Source organism: Panthera tigris, chromosome F2, assembly GCF_018350195.1.
Source record: "Panthera tigris isolate Pti1 chromosome F2, P.tigris_Pti1_mat1.1, whole genome shotgun sequence".
Taxonomy (NCBI): Eukaryota; Metazoa; Chordata; class Mammalia; order Carnivora; family Felidae; genus Panthera; species Panthera tigris.
Window position 1 is genome coordinate 44,096,360 of NC_056676.1, and position 17,846 is coordinate 44,114,205.

General features: G+C 39.9%; 1 protein-coding gene across 1 annotated transcript in view; it reads right to left on the minus strand.

Annotated features, from left to right (window-relative positions):
* The window catches only part of NIPAL2 (NIPA like domain containing 2), an 82,223-nt gene that overhangs the window by 58,731 nt on the left and 5,646 nt on the right, over positions 1-17,846 (minus strand). The gene's annotated exons all lie outside the window — the stretch shown is intronic.

The following is a 17,846-nucleotide window of genomic DNA, read 5'->3' on the forward strand; positions in this document are numbered from 1 at the left end:
ACTAAAATAAAGAAAATAGTTAGCAGGTCCTTTTTGTAAGGTGCTTCTTATTTATCCTTTCTGTCAATTTTCCTCAGCAACCCCTCTGATTGCGGTGTTCATTGCCTCAAGGATGGACCGTAAAATTGTTTCCCATCTGGTCTCCCTCTCTCCTTTCTCTTAACATATTCTGGAGGACTGTAGTATGAAAGAAAGATCACTGGCCTTGGAGATAAAGGATGAATCTGAGATTCAGATCTATTTTCTTTTTTTTTTTTTTAACATTTTTTTTTATTAGAGAGAGAGAGAGAGAGAGAGCACAAGCAGGGGAGGGGGGCAGAGAGAGAGAGAGAGAGAGAGAGAGAGAGAGAGAGAATCTCAAACAGGATCCATGCCCAGTACAGAGCCTGATATGGGGCTTGATCCCACAACCCTGAGATCATGACCTGAACTGAAATCAAGGGTCGACCATTCAACTGACTGAGCACCCAGGCGCCCCAGATCTGCTATTTTCTAACAGGTAACTTTGAGCAAATTATTTCAGCTCCCTGGCCTCAGTAAACAAGATGTTGAATAAGATGTTTCCAAAATCCCTTTCCCTCTAAAGTTCTATGATCTCCATCGGGGGTAGACTACATTTTCCTACTACTACATTAAATATGCTGTGGTATGGTCCAGATGAGGACGGCTTATGGGGAACTGGTAAAGTAGTTTTATATTTGATGTAGTTGACTGTAGAGAAACACTGTGGCTTTCTCTGATCTTGCTTTCTCAGACTCTACATGGTAAGTGCCTTTATTCCTTCTTCTTCTTTTTTTAAAATTTATTTATTTTTGGGGACAGAGAGACAGCGTGCAAGCAGGGGAGGGGCAGAGAGAGAGGGAGACACAGAATCTGAAGCAGGCTCCAGGCTTCAAGCTGTCAGCACAGAGCCCAATGTGGGGCTCGAACCCATGAAGTGCAGGATCATGACCTAGGCCGAAGTCAGATGCCTAACTGTCTGAGCCACCCAGGCACCCCTATTTCTTCTTTTAGATTGTCATGTGCATCACTAGGTTCTATGAAGAGATGGCAAACTGTCTGAGGGAAGAGAACCATGTCTTAGGTTTCTCTTGGATCTCCTACATCATCTACTTTATAAAATTAGGGGCTCTTGAAAAATACGTGCTGGAAAAAGTATATAATGGTTTAAAACAAGAACTAAAAAGAGATTAAAAAATAAGTGCTTGGGGAGCCTGGGTGGCTCAGTCAGTTAAACATCCAACTTCAACTCAGGTCATGATCTTGCAGTTTGTGAGTTCGAGCCCCACATTGGGCTCTCTGCTGTCAGCCCAGAACCCACTTTGGATCTCTGTCCCCTTCTCTCTCTGCTCTTCCCCCACTGGTTCTTTGTCTCTCTCTTAAAATAAATGAAGTTTAAAAAAATAAGGTTTTACACATTGCTGAACATGTTTACTTCAAAAGATGCATTTACTGCTCCTATCAAGGCACAAAAGCGTTATATCTTTCTAGCAGGATAAATTAGCAGTGATATCAGGGATCTTCCCCCTTCTTTTTCTACAGTACACAACTCCTAGCTAGCTTCAAATTCCAAGGAGTTATTTGAATTTCAAAAGAATATTATAACCACAAGGAGCTCTTTTCAGAATGCAAAATGGCCTTTGAAGTTTTAAAACTTTATTATATGTGCTGAAGTGAAATTCAGTGTTTTTAAAAAATGAAGCAGAAAAGTTGAAAACCCATTTAATAGTTGATATATAATATCCATAGCCTTTAATCAGTTAAGAATGTTCTTTTCCTAATAAAGGCACTTGGCAATAATTTTGATCACTATTCCTCATGGGGAAAAATCGTATCATAATTGTGCTATTTCCATGCTTTCAATTTATAATCGAATGCGTTTGGCAGTAATCACGAAAATAAAGTTTCATAAGAAGTTTGGGATTGAATGGATAATTTTGAAATCTTCCACAATTACAACAGTAAATTATAGAATAGAAATAACTTACTTCAGTACTTTAAATCACTCACTGAATAGTTTGAATTGAACTCACTACCAGGCTGAGTGTTTAGAAATTGGTAGCAAGATTTGGCAATGATTTCTTGGATGTGAGACCAAAAGCACAGGCCAAAAAAAAAAAAAAAAAAAAAAAAAAGACTAGATAAGCTGGACTCCATCACGATTAAAATCTTTTGTGCAACAAAGGACACTATTAATGGAGTGAAAGGTGACTTACACGATGGGAGAAAATATTTGCAAATCATATATCTGACAAAGATTGATATCCAAGATACATAAAGAACTCTTACAATTCAACAACAAAATTGATAACCCAATTAAAAATGGGCAAAGGACATAAGAGACTCTTAAAAACTGAGAATAAACTGAGGGTTGATGGAGGGTAGGAGGGAAGGGAAAGTGGGTGATGGGCATTGAGGAGGGCACCTGTTGGGATGAGCACTGGGTGTTGTATGGAAACCAATTCGACAATAAATTCCATATTAAAAAAAATTAAAGCCACAAATGACTGAAAAAATAAAAATGGGCAAAGGACTTGAATAGACATTTCTCCAAAGAAGTTATACAAATGGCCAATAGGCACATGAAAAGATGTTCAACAGCACTAATCACTAGGGAAATGCAAATCAAAATCACAATGAGCTACCACCTCACACCCACTGGGAGGGCTATGATAAAAACAAACAAACAAACAAACAAACAAACAGGGGAGCCTGGGTGACTTGGTCTGTTGAGCGGCCAACTCTTGACTTTGGCTCAGGTCATGATCACAGGGTTGTGGGATTGAGCCCCATCCCATGTTGGGCTCCGCACTGAGTGTGGAACCTACTTGAGAGTCTCTCTCTCCCCTTCTCCCTCTCTCCCTCACTCAAGCCCTCTCTCTAAAACAAACCAGAAAATAACAAGTGTTGGAAAGGATGTGGAGAAACTGGAACCCTTGTGCACTGCTGAAAAGAATGTAAAATAGTACAGCTGCTGACCATACAACACATACAGGAATTAACTCAAAATCAAAGACTTAAGAGCTAAAACTCTAAAATTCTCAGACGAAAGCAGGAGTAAATCTTTATAATCTTGGATTTGGCTATGGATTCTTACAGGTAAGATATCAAAGTCACAAGCAACAAAAGAAAAAATAATTAGACCTTATTAATATGAAAAAGTTCTATGTTTCAAAGGACACTAATAATAAAGTGAAAAGACAATCCATAAAGTGGGAGAAAATATTTGGAAATCATATATCTGATATAGGACTTGTACCTAGAATATATAAAAAAAAACTCTTACAACTCAATGACAAAAAGAAAAATATCCCAATTAAAAATGGGCAAAGGACCTGAACAGCCATTTCTCCAAAGAAGACAAATGCCTGATAAGCACATGAGAGGATGTCAACATCATTAGTCACCAGGTAATGCAAATGAAAAACACAGTGCTATACCGCTTCACACCAAATAAGGTGGCTATAATCAAAAAGTCAGATAATAACAAGTGTTGGTGAGGATGTAGATCAATCAGTAGCCTCATACACTGCTGATGGAAATACTAAATGTTGCAACCACTTTGGAAAAACAGTCTGGCAGTTCCTCAACATTTTAAGCATGGAATTTCCATTTGACTCAGCAATTCCACTCCTAGGTATATATCCAAGAGAAATGAAAACATATCTACACAAATACTTGTACACAAGTGTCCAGAGCAGTATTATTCATAATATAGCCAAAAGTGAAAATGACTTAAATGTCTATCAACAAATGAATACACAAAACGTAGTATATTCATACAATGGAATATTATTTATCCACAAAAAGGAATGAAGCATAGGTATATGCTACAACCTGGATGAACCTTGAAAATTTTACGCTATGTAAAAGAACCTAGTCACAGAAGACCAAGTGTTAAAGGATTCCTTTTATATGAAAGGTCCAGAGTAGGCAAATCTATTAATAGAGAAAGCAGATTAGTGGTTGCTTAGGGATGGGGAGGATGTAGGGCTTGGGGATGACAGCCAAAGTGTGGAAGGTTTCTTTTATTTGCTTTTTTTTTTCTTAATAATTTATTGTCAAGTTAGCTAACATACAGTGTAGTTTTGGCTTCAGGAGCAGATTCCCAAGATTTATTGCTTACATACAACACCCAGTGCTCATCCCAACAAGTGCCCTCCTCAATGTCCATCACCCATTTTCCCTGCACCCCCCAACCCCATCAACCCTCAGTTTGTTCTCTGTATTTAAGAGTCTCTTATTGGTTGCCTCCCTGTTTGTAACTAATTTTCCTTCCCTTCTCCCATGGTCTTCTGTTAAGTTTCTCAAATTCCACCTATGAGGGACAACATATGATACCTATCTCTGACTGATTTATTTCACTTAGCATAATACCCTCCAGTTCCATCCATGTTGTTGCAGTGACAAGATTTCGTTCTTTTTCATCACCAAGTAGTATTCCAGTGTGTGTGTGTGTGTGTGTGTGTGTGTACACATCTTCTTTATCCATTCATCAGGTGATGGACATTTGGGCTCTTTCCATAATTTGGCTATTGTTGAAAGCACTGCTATAAATATTGGGGTACAAGTGCCCCTATGAATCAGCACTCTATCCTTTGGATAAATTCTTAGTAGTGCTATTGCTGTGTCATAGGGTAATTCTACTTTTACTTTTTTGAGGAACCTCCATACTGTTTTCTAGAGTGGTTGCACCAGTTTGCATTCAAGGGTGGAAGGTTTCTTTTTGAGGTGATGAAAATATTTTAAAGTTGATTGTGGTGATCGTCACACAACTCTGTAAAGGTACTAAAAACCAGTGTTTTTACAGCATTTGGCGCTGTATGCTATATGAATTACATTTTAATGAAGTTGTTACAAACAATAAAATAATTTTTAGTACACAAAGTATTTACTTTTTTTTTTTTTTTGGCCCAGAGAAATAAAACGTTCCCAATGTAGCTAGCTCTCTTACAGTCTCTTCTCACTTCCAGAAGAGAAGTTAACTTTTTTCTGAAGTTGATTTAGATCAATTTCTTTCCTTCCCAGATTTGCTTTTATTATCTTTCTTTACTGAGTTTTTCATCTTCATTTAGACTCTCAACTCATTAGCTTTTCCTCTTTCTTCCTATATAATAACATATGCAAGTGCAGCTATGTATGTTCCTTTAAAAAATTTTTTTAACGTTTATTTATTTTTGAGACAGAGACAGAGCATGAACGGGGGAGGGGCAGAGAGAGAGGGAGACACTGAATCCGAAGCAGGCTCCAGGCTCTGAGCCATCAGCCCAGAGCCCGACGTGGGGCTCGAACTCACGGACCACGAGATCGTGACCTGAGCTGAAGTCGGATGCTTAACCGACTGAGCCACCCAGGCACCCCTATGTTCCTTTAAGTACACCCTCTGTTTTGGTTCCATGCATACTTTTGGCATGCACAGTTTCCATTGGCATTTAGTTCTAAATATTTCATAAATATTGTATTATTTTTATCTGAACCTTATATTATTCAGAGGTCTGTATTTTAATATTTCTAAATGAATGGGGATGTTGGTCATTGCTTTCTTACCAATTTCTAATTTTATTGAGTTGTGGACAGAAAATATGCTGTGTGTAAATTAACATTTGCTTTTTCACCTAGTATATGGTGGAAAGTGAAATTTGTTTTGTGACCTAATAGTGTATGGTCAAGTTTTGTAAGTATTCCATGTATGCTTGAAAATATTCTTTAAAAATTGTTTATTTGTTTTGAGAAAGAGAGTGAGAGAGTGTGCAGGGGAGGGGCAGAGAGAAAGGGAGAGAGAATCCCAAGCAGGCTCTACACTGTCAGTACACAGCCCAATGTGGGGCTCGAACTCACAAACTGTGAGATCATGACCTGAGCAGAAATCAAGAGTTGGATGCTTAACTCACTGAACCACCCAGGAACTCCTGAAAAGAAAGTATTTTTAATTGTTGGGTTAACATATTATATATATATATTTTTTTCTATCCATCTATCTACCTATCTCCATTAATTCATTGCTCAAATCTTTGATAATAAATTTCGGACTGCTTTGCCTATCAATTGCTAATATAGGTATATTAAAAATCTAACTAAACATGGATGTATCCACTTTCCTTTTAAATATATTGAATTTTGCTTTACATATTTTAAGGCTATGGAGTTAGGTAAGTATATAAAAGCTCAGGATTGTCTTATCTTTCCAGTTAATTATTGCTTTTATCATTATATGTTGACTCTTTTAATCTCAATAACCTTTTCCCTTTAAAGTTTATTTTATCTGATATTAATATAATGTAGCTGCTTTCTTTGGATATTTTCCACTTTCCATATCACTTTACTTTCAACATTTCTGTGTCATTATATTTAGTCAGTTCTCTTATACACTGAAAATAACTGAATTAAAAAAAAACCTGAGACTTTCTGTTAAATGGGAAGTTTAGTCCATTTTATTTATTGTGAGTAAAAATATATTTTCACTTGTTTCTACCATCTTTTTTTGTATTTGCAGTTATTTTGCTTTTTCTCTGCTTTCTAATTTCTCCTTTCCAGAGTCTTCTTGGATTGATTGAGCACTCTTTTTTCTTCCCCTCACTCTTTTGGCTAGGAAGTTATACACTTTATTTATATTCTTTTAGTAATTATTGTGTTTTTTAAACTTTTATTTTGAAATAATTATTGACTCACAGTAGGCTTCAAATAAATGTAAAGATAGGTCCCAAGCACTCTTTTTTGGTTGTATTTTTTTTTATGTTTATTTTATTTTTGAAAGAGAGAGAGCATGAGCAGGGGAGGGACAGAGAGAGGGACACAGAGGATCTGAAGCAGACTCTGCACTGACAGCAGAGAGCCCAATGTGGGGCCTGAACTCCAGAACCGTGAGATAATGACCTGAGCTGAAATGAGGAGTTGGACGCTTAACCAACTGAGCCACCCAGGCACCCCCCAAGCACTCTTCCCCCAGCCTCCCCTCACAGTTCACATTTTACACTACTATACTAAAACATCAAAATCAAGAAATCAGAATTGGTAAAGATCTTGTTCAGATTTTACCAGCTATACTAGCACTTGTGTGTGTGTGTGTACACGTGTGCGCGTGTGTGACAAGATCCTCATCTGTACCATCACCATAAGATTCCCTTGTTACCCCTTTACTGATACACCCATCTTCTTCCCCTCCCCAACCCTAACCTGTAGCAACCACTAATCCGTTCTCCATCTCTAGAATTATATTAATTCACAAATGCTACATAAATGGAACCATGCAGTTTATAAATTTTTTGAAATCGGCATCAGCCTTGAGGTTCATCCAAGTTGGATCAATAATCCTTGATCCTTTTGATTTCTGAGTAGTATTCCATGGTATGGATGTACCACAACATATTTAACCATTCACCCACTGAATGACACTTGAGTTGTTTCCAGTTTTTGGCTGTATGAATAAAGCTGCTATGAACACTGTGTACAAATTCTGCATGAAAATAAGTTCATTTCTCTGGGATAAATGCCAAAGGTGTAATTCCTGGATTGTGTGGTAAGCCTATTTTAAGTTTTGAAAAGAACTGCCAAAGTACTTTCCAGAGTGGCTGTACCATTTACACTCCCAACAGCAATATGTATGAGTCATACAGTTGCTCTAATATTAAATCTATCACGCATTCTTGACATAAATTCCACTGTTAATAAACATTCTATCCTCCTGAACATTATAAAAACTTTGTTTTAGCTACAGTGTCTTCCCTCCTATGTTCTTGGTGGTCTATTATTAGTCCCACGTTGCTTTTATATCCCCAAACGAGTCGTTGTTATGATTCCTTCATACAATCAATACTTGCTTATTTGTTCACGTTCATCTACTTCTTTGCTCATCACTGTTCTTTTAAAAAACATAGCTTTATGGAGATATAATTCACGTACTATCATATTCACCCTTTTAAAGTGTACAATTCAACACTCTTAGAACATTCAGAGTTCTGCAACTATCCCCACTGTCTTGATTTCAGAACATTTTCCTCACCCCCAAAACAACTTCCACACCCATGAGCAGTCACTGCCCATTCTCTCGTCCCCTTAGTCCCTGGCAACCACCAATTTACTTTCTGTCTGTACGGATTTGCCTGCTGTGGACCTTGTATATACATGGACTCATACAATATGTGACTTCTTGTGTCTGTTTTCTTTCACTTAGCATGTTGCTTTCAAGGCTTACTATGCTGTAGCATGCATCAGCATGTATCAGGTATGGAGAATGTATCATTCCTTTGTACGGCTAGGAAATATTCCATTGTAAGAATATACCACATTTTACTTATGTATTCATCAGGTGGTGGGCATTTCGGTTGTTTCTACTTTTTGGATATCACATTCTCATATCTTAGTTTTTCTTTTGGGTTCAATGTCCTTCCTGAATAAGACTTTAGTAGCTCTTTCTTGAGAGAGAGAGAGAGAGAGAGAGAGAAAGAGAGAGAGAGAGAGAGATGGAGAGAGAGAGTGCATGCTGGAGGGCCAGAGAGAGAATCTTAAGCAGTCCCCATGCCCAGCACAGATCCCAACACGAGACTCCATCTATAACTGTGAGATAGATCATGACCTGAGTCAAAATCAAGAGTTAGACACTTAACCAACCGAGCCACCCAGGAGCCCTAATTAGCTCTTTCAGTCAAAGCTTTGAATTCCAGTTCTCTCTTATTCTGCAAAAATCTTTATGTCATCTTTCCCTTTGAGTACAGGAATACAGGCTGACAGTTACTTCATTCAGTGCTCTGGTAATATCATTCCGTTGTCTCCCAGCCCTTGCTGTTGAGGAGTAGGTTGTCAACCTAATTGCCGCTCCTCTGCAGGTAGTCTGGTATTTTTCCCAGGATGCTTTTAAGATTGTCTTTGTCATTGGTTTTCAGCAGCTTCACTACCATTTTTCAGCATGTGAATTACTTTCTGCTTAGAACTCATGCTTCCTCAATTTGAGGACTCCTGTCTTTCACCAATTGAGTTAAGTTCTTAACACTCCTCTCTTTGAATGTCATCCCCCTTTTGTTCTATTCCCTCCACATGGAAACTCCTGTTACCAGCATGTGAGACTCTTAAATTCTATCCTCCTTGTTTCCTAAAATATCATGTTTTCCAACTCTTGATCTCTGTAAACTGAATTCTGGATAATTTCCTCAGATCTGACTTCTAGGTCAGTCTCCTGACTTCCCTCCTCTGATTTGAGTAGTCTTTATACACTTCTATGTCTACATATACTAGGCTGTACTGTGATGATTTTGTACAAGCTCATTTCCTCTCTAGACTCTAAGTTCCTTGAGGGCAGAGCTGTGACTTACTTATCAACTCATTTCTATAACCCTAATGACTAGTATAGGAACTGGCACAAAGAAGTTGTTTATTAAATGCTGTTTGAACTGATTATAAACTGTCTAGAAATAGTACATTTTGGCCTTTGGCCCTAGGAAGATCTCAAAGGGAATATTTTGTAATCAACTGGAGTTTGAATACACCATGCTCTCAGTTTTTGTGAGAAGACAAGCTTGCCCGGGAACTCAGATTTCAACAATTAAGAGTTTCTACCAGTGTACAATAAAAAGCCGCTTGCTGACTTTAAAAATCTAGTTAGTGCATATTATGCAAAGAATAAGAAATATGTAGGTATAAAGCAGATGTCAGAAACAGTTTCCTGATAACACTCAGTAAAACTGGCATATCTTATTCTTCATTTTTCGGAAACTTTACCTAATTATTTAGGGTTAATTGCATACTCATTAAGTTCATTTCACACATAATTATAAATAATAGTAATGCAGTAAATCCTCATTAATGTCCCTAATTGAAAGGAGGGAAACTTCAAATCTGGAGTGTTTTTAAATTTTTTTTTTTTTTCAACGTTTATTTATTTTTGGGACAGAGAGAGACAGAGCATGAACGGGGGAGGGACAGAGAGAGAGGGAGACACAGAATCGGAAACAGGCTCCAGGCTCCGAGCCATCAGCCCAGAGCCTGACGCGGGGCTTGAACTCACGGACCGTGAGATCGTGACCTGGCTGAAGTCGGACGCTTAACCGACTGCGCCACCCAGGCGCCCCTGGAGTGTTTTTAAAATAAGATGATTTAATTACCTTCAAGAACATACAGTAACTTGAAGTAACCAAAATTAAATGCTGTTTGCAATTAGAGGCTCTGGTAAATGTGCTTTAATGGCTATAAAATCCTCATCTTCAGGGCGCCTGGGTGGCTCAGTCAGTCAAGTGTCCGACTTCAGCTCAGGTCATGATCTCACGGTTCGTGGGTTCGAGCCCCACGTCAGGCTCAGTGCTGACAGCTCAGAGCCTGGAGCCTGCTTTGGATTCTGTGTCTCCCTCTCTCTCTGCCCCTCCCCTGCTTGCTCTCTCTCAAAATGAATAAAAAATGTTAAAAAATTAAAAAAAAATCCTCATCTGCAAACAGGAGTATCATTTGCATGTAGTAAGCAGGCCCTTATAAACTTGCCATTTAAATTACAGGTGTCTAGTTTACATCATTACTTTATTCAGAGTGTTATGTTTTGTAGCATTTTAGAATTACTGGAAGTTGAGATCTCCTCTCCCCAGCCCCCTTTCTCCCCTCACTCATTTGGAGACTGGTCAGGAAAGAGAACAGAGGGCCCGAGAAGGAAAGTGTCTTGTGCAAAGTCACACAGCTAGAAGCAGGCAAACTTTGGCAGCAAGGCACCCAGCTCATGTCTGAATCACTATTTCTGACTGCAATAGGTAACCTTCTGGCTAGTCAGTGTCAATTTACTACACTCTTAAAACCAGAGTCTGCTTCTTTCTCTCAGTGCAAGTAAAATAGAGCAAAGATAATAGTCAAAGGGAGAGGTTGCTCCGCCCCTTAATAATGCAGTTAGAAGCACGGGCCGGACACACAGAAACATGCCCTCAATTCGTTCAGTGCTCACTCTTGTCACCACCGTAGCTTAATTCCTGACTTTTCCAGGATGTCTTGGTAAACAGATGGTGGGAGCCACAGCTAGGAATTTACCTGGAATGAGATTCAAAATACCAGCACTGATAAGGATCAGTGATGTTTTTGTGTTATCTGGAAGAACTATCTTCTATCCTACCTTTTGTGCCAGAAGGTTCTTCAGATATTTTGCATAAAGTTGTTGACCTCTAATCCATGGGTGGGGGTGGTTTGGCCAGATGGAGGTGGGATATAACAGGGGTGTATGGACTTGGTAATAGTCTGTCTCAGTTCCGGCTTTGAGCTCAAACATATTCCTGGCTTTGCCTTCAAACATAAATTTAGAATCAGAACCCAGTGGAGCTAGTGCGTGGTTCAAAAGAACCACAGTTTCAGGGCTAGTTTTGAACACTGCAATAGTCATATTCACCTTGCAGCTGGAGTAAGGCTGTCTCTCCCGTTCCAGGCAGTAAAATGTGCCTGAACACGCAAATGACACATTCAGTTTCTAGTACTGGAAATGCCACAGGTTGAGTGATTTAGGTCAACTAAAATCCCTGTAGGAATGACCGTTAAGAGCCCAAATTGACAAAGGGATGACGCGTCTGAGAAATGGGTGTTCAGTTCACCGTGTCTCATGGGAAACTCTCAGGAATGAGCTGGGGCCGTTCTGCATTTGCACGTTGTAAACAGGTAGACAACTACCTCATCTCTAGAACAGTTAGAAAGGGACAGGAGGATACCCAAATTCTTCGTAATACTTCGTAATACTTAAGTATTAGGCATGAAGACTCATAATGTGTACAACTTACTTCCAAGTGGCATGTCATAACATAAAGTACAAAACATACACACAGAGAACAAATGTTTCACAATGTTAACAACTGGTGAATCTCCAGGTGAAGGACATGTGGTGTTTATTATCCACTCTTCTTAATTTTCTAGAAGTTGGAAAATTTTCAAACGAAGAAGTTTAAAAGAATCACTGCTTTACAGACTCAATGAAATTAAAGGGAATATGGATTCATTTAAAAAGAGTTAAAAGAAGGCATGTTAGCAAGAAAAGCAAGAAACACAAAGCAAGCTGGCTGAACCAAGGAAAGATATTATGGAGAAAAATAAAACCACCACTTAACTTAAAACCATGTGTAGACACTGCCTGGGAAAAACGCACAATGTAGAGGGAAAGGACATGCCATGCAAGTGATTGGAGAGACGCTGCTAGATATGGGAGACAGACAGCTTGAGGAAGCTCACCTGTGGTGCTATTCATTCAGTCATGCGTCTGTTTGGTGTTTATTTAACAACTGCTGAACATTAGGTTCTATGTCAGGAACTGAGGATGCAAAGTACCCTCAAGGAGCTCAGAAGAAGTAGAAAGAGCACCAATTACAAACAGACTACCACCTGTGAAATCTGTACTAGAGATAGATGCTATAGAAACAGAAGGGACAGAGAGTGCAAATCTGCCTAGTTTGGAGAGTATATTAGCCACAGAAGTGGCTGCTATGACAAATTACCACAAACCTGGTAGTGGCTTAAAACAAGAGAAATTCATTCTCTTACAGTTTTGGAGGCCAGAAGCCCAGAGTCTGTTTCACTGGGCTGAAACCACGATGGCAGAGCTACATTCCCTCTGAAGGCTCTAGAGGAAAATTCATATCTTGCCTTTCCCAGTTTCTGATGGCTGCTGACATATCATTGCTTTATGGTTCTATCACTCCAATCTCTGTGGCCACCTCATCTTTTTTGTATGAAATCTCCCTATGCCTCCCTCTTACACAAAGATGGCATTAGGGTCCATCTAGATAATCCAGGACAGTCTTCCTATCTCGAAATCTTTAACTTAATTATGTCTGCAGTAAACAGGGTGCTTGAAGGGCCTTGCAGCAGAAGATGCCAGCAGAGTTGGACTGGAGAGGCAGGCAGGAGACGCTGTGTGCCATGAATCTGTAGGTGGTGTTATGTATGGCACAAAAGACTCTAAACTAGAGGATAGGTCCAGATTTTCCTTTTTTTTTTTTTAAGTTTATTTATTTTGAGAGAGAGAGAGAGAGAGAGAGAGAGAGAGCCAGAGCACAAGTGGGGGAAGGGCAGAGAGCGAGGGAGACACAGAATCCAAAGCAGGCTCCAGGCTCTGAGTTGTCAGCACAGAGCCTGACGTGGGGCTCGAACTCACACACCGTGAGATCATGACCTAGGCTGAAGTTGGACGTTTAACCGACTGAGCCACCCAGGCACCCCCAGATTTTACTTTTAAGAAGACTCATCTTGGGGCACCTGGGTGGCTCAGTTGGTTAAGCGTCTGACTTCAGCTCATGTCATGATCTCATGGCGCATGAATTCGAGCCCCATGTCAGGCTCTGTGCGGACAGCTCAGAGCCTGGAGACTGCTTTGAATTGTGTGTGTGTGTCTCTCTGTCCCTCCTCCTCTCACACTCTCTGTCTCTCTCTCAGAACAAATACATAAACATTAAAAAAAAAAAAAAAAGCAGAAGACTTATTCTGGCTGCAGTGTGGAGGATGGACTGGCACAGAGTAAGACCAGAGAACAGGAAGGCCATTCAGGAGACTACTTCAGGAATTCAGAGAAGAAGCAGGGGCAATGGGAGAGTTAATCACAATAGGGCCAGGAAGAAACAATCTTCATATTCATAGTGGTAAACACTGGAGACAACCTGAAATATGTAATGCTTTTTGGATTACTGAATGGGTTAGACTGTTCTTACCACTAATTTCCTTTGCCCTTGTAGATAATTGAGTTGTCTGCAATACTCCAAACTGAGTTAAAACTATAATCCCATATGTGAAAAAAAAAAGAAAGAAAGAAAAATATTCAGGCATGAACAGATTTTTAATTTGTTATCTTGGTTATTGTATGTTATAAGGTTATTACCTTTCTATCCTGAAAAAGTCTCATGATATTGGATCCAAATCTGGTGACTTAAAGCCAAAAGAATAGATGTGCATTACATAACACAGTATATTGTTGCTATCCTACAAGCAGTTCCATGCCAATTTGTAATCAACCTTAAACCCAGGCAGAAAAAGCCCAACATATTGCCTTCTCATATAATTAAGAACTATTACATTTTGTCTTTTCCTTGGGAACACATTTACTTACATAATTGTACATTCATTATTTTTAAAAACCAAACTCCATTAAGGATAAGCCTTCCTAAGCTTACCAAGAAGCCATCATGTTTTTTGCCTTAGAGAAATTTAAGCTACAGTAGAAAAAATTTATGGGAAAAGTAATATATTTAATAATATGTCCTTTGGGTGCTTTTAACACTTTCTTAAAAGGAGAGCAACAATAGTCAAGAGAGGTGAGATACCAATTCAGGAAGTCTTAAACTTGGTTCCATGATAAAACAAATCAACCTCATATAAGGTTGGGAAGGGAATCTTTGAAACAAAGTCGGACATGCTGAACACAAAGAATGCTACCGTTTCCATCCAGACAGATATAAGGTCCCATAACTTTCAAATTTTGCAAGGACACATTCATAACAATAATTTTAAAACTCTGTAATCCCTTGTCTTCAAAGAAGCAAGATTGCAGTCTGCCTTTTGCGGGGCCAGCCTAGGGTGTGGAAGAGGCTTTCCACCCTAAAGCTGCGAACCTGAGAGCTCTCATAGTTATAACTCCTTCCTGCACACCTGTCTGAGTTTCTGGGGTACCTGTCCTTCTGAAGAGCAAAAGGCCTTTGGCTTGCCTCGAACTCTGTGTTTGGTCAGTTCCATCCTCCTGGAGACTGAACTCTGTCGTCTAGTCAGGCATCAGCCACCAGGGGAATTTCTGCCTCAATATGAGGGAGAAATAACGACATTGCCATTCTCTGACAGACTTCTGCCAGAGACTTCTGTGGCCCTTACCACCCACCACACCAGATCTTCCTGACAGAAGGCAGGAATCAAGTTCAAATTTTCTACACCGCTTAGGCACCGTGACTTGCACGTTTCATCACCTCTAAAGGGCCACTCCTCACAGCCAAGATAATTTCCCCTATCCCCAAGCTCCTCATTCCGGGCCAATGATAGTGACTATGATTTGGGTCTGCAAATGTAGTTCCAAAGATTAATAAAACATTCTACATATAACTCACAATTCTTCTCTACTTTATGGCTGTGGCAGCTGCTTATAATATGAGGTCTGTTTGTACCTTGCTCACAAAGAACCACTCAACTTCTCCACTGCTGTGACTCAGAGAGCCATATCTAAAGGTATATGATAGTATTTCCTTTTCTGTTTGGCTCTTTTATTTACAAATACATACCTGTACTATGTTAGTCTGGAAGCTTAATGTAAACAGTCCATCAGATAGTATAAGCAAGGGGTAGCTTCACACCAGCCTTCAAATGTTGTTTATCAAGTAATTATAAAACAGTCTCTCCCTCTCCCTGACCCTCTCCCTCTTTCTCTCTCATAAACACATACACACACACACAAAATACACACACACACACACACACACACACACATGATACATCATATATATGTCTACATTTTGAGGACATGGTCCATGTTTTCTGATTTCTTTGACATCACTGTCCAACGCTGCTTTGTTAAGAAGGGCTCTCTGCATGTGATTTTTATTGGGGGGAATACTGACTGCATTTTAGGCTCTCATTTGTTGATTAGCTGATCAAGCTCAATATGGGCTGTGACAACAGGGAACACAAAGTTATGTCCTTAACAGCCCTGGAACAATCAGACAGCTACAAGTCCAGAGACTGAAGAAGAAATAAAAAAAAACCCAGAATTCACAGGATTAACACCAAACTTGAATGAGATATTAGAAATGCTAACCTGGCTTCTAGGATTGCACACAGTATTGCCTTCATATACCATACCTTTTTTCACCTAAATCCACTAAACTTTTAGGAGTTTCCAACTTACTGAAGGGGTGATTGCTGATGGTAAAGAAATTTCTAAGCAGGTAGAGTCAAGATAGAGACTAAGCAAGGTACACTACCTTTGCCAAATGATTCCCTTTGACTTTTCCATCAATAGGAAAGAGAGGGGGCCTTTGTAGATTTTTTTTTTGAAGGTGTGTGAGGGGTGAAGTAAGCCACCACTTAGACCTTGTGCTAATAAAAATATTTTAGAAATTGATCTTATAATCTAAACTTCTAAGGAGATTATACTAGTCAGGACTCACCCACAAAGACAAGCAGGCTAAATAGGAGGCAACTTTTTGGGGGCTGCTCATGTGAGACAGGATACAGAAAAGGAAGGTCCTAGATGAGTTGCAAAGGGTGTTAGCTTGAGAGTTGCCCAAGAAGACCATAATCCGCAGGAGGACACTGTTGTTAGGGCCATATAGTAACTCCTTTTCTTGGTTATAGGACCCCTCTCGCAGCCAGCCCTTCCCACATTCTTCGGGGACACCAAGCCCAGTAACTCTAGCTTTGGTGACTGGCATGGGAAAGGCCATGGACCTAACCTCATCCAGTCAGACTAAAGCCCATTTATTTTCATCAGTTAAGAAAGTCAAGCTTCCCCTCCTGGAAGTGGAAGGGAGAATGTGGGCTAGTGGGGCAAATCTTCTAAAAGTGGAACCAACAAACTCTAGGAACAAAAGTTGAACAAAAGGAACAAAAGGAACAAAGGAACAAAAGTTGAAGAGTACAGTGAGATACTGAGCCTTCACCATGTTTTTAGAGCCTCTGGGTCAAGGCTTAGGTGGACCCAGAGTTCTTCTGGACTTTCATGTTAAGCTGATCAATTTTCCTTTACTTAAGCAGTTAATGTCAGGTTTTCTGTGACTTGCAAACTAAGGTCTCTTAATTACAAAACATTCTTGGTAGGGAAGCTAAGCTAAGCTAGAAGACAGAACTAAAGGCCAGTGGTCCAAGTTACTCCAAGAAGAAACCAGTTGGAGGGGTACACAGAAGGAGAGGTGGGTGATTTAGGAAACCAGTGTGAGACTGCAGGCAAGCAGCAGGACTCTCATTGTAGGAATGACCTGTCAAGGCCAGGGTCTCTGAAGGGGTCAGGCCAGGACAAACACAATCCTTGGTGAGGTACGGCGCTCAGGACGAAGCATATGTTAGCTTGTATTTATATAAGGGAATAGTCTGTACCTCCTGACTGTGCCAAAGATGACAGGAGGCCATGCCAAGAATGACCAAGGGCTGGGCAAGTGACAAGAGAAAGTGCAGGCAGGGAACTATGTGAGGGGACGTGGACTATTACCTTCCAGCTTCCAGGCAATCAGGACATTCTGTGGACCAGGAAAGACTGGGCAATGAGCTTTACTTCATGGAAAAGGTAGGTTTATCTGGAACACAGTGGGAGATGAATTATCAAGAGGTGCAAACGGAATAATGTTGGGTCTTTGGGAGAAAACAAATAAACAAGCACACCCAAGCTGAAATAAATGGCACGGAAGTCTCAACATTAACAGTCCCTCCCAGGTTGGGAGTGCTGGTCCTTCTGCTTAAACTACGATCAGTGTCTGGTACTGTGACCACACTGCTGCCACCAAACACGTCTGTCACTGTTCCCAGTGCTACACAGCCATCTCCCCAGCCCAGGAGTCTGGAAAGCGGCCGAAGCCATAGGAAGAATCCTTGCCTTAGTGCTTCAAGATACCAAGCGTTCCAGTTAGGAAATTACTGCAATTAGGAAGTGTTCTGGAATGTGAATACGTTTGGAGAGTGAAGGGGCAGCAAACACCAGAGGGAATGAGGAAGGCACTGGATAGAGAAGTCAGTGGTTTTAGAGTAAAGAAAGAAAAGTTACCTCAAACACCTAGTATGATTTCTCTTATTTCTTTCCATTTACAAGGAACTAAGTCCAACAATTGCTAATTATTAGAAATATATATTTCATGGCATTTCCTATAATATAGGTTGACTGCAATATGACTAGTAATAATAGCCAGTATTTGAGTACTTTCTCTGTGCCTGGCACTTTGCTA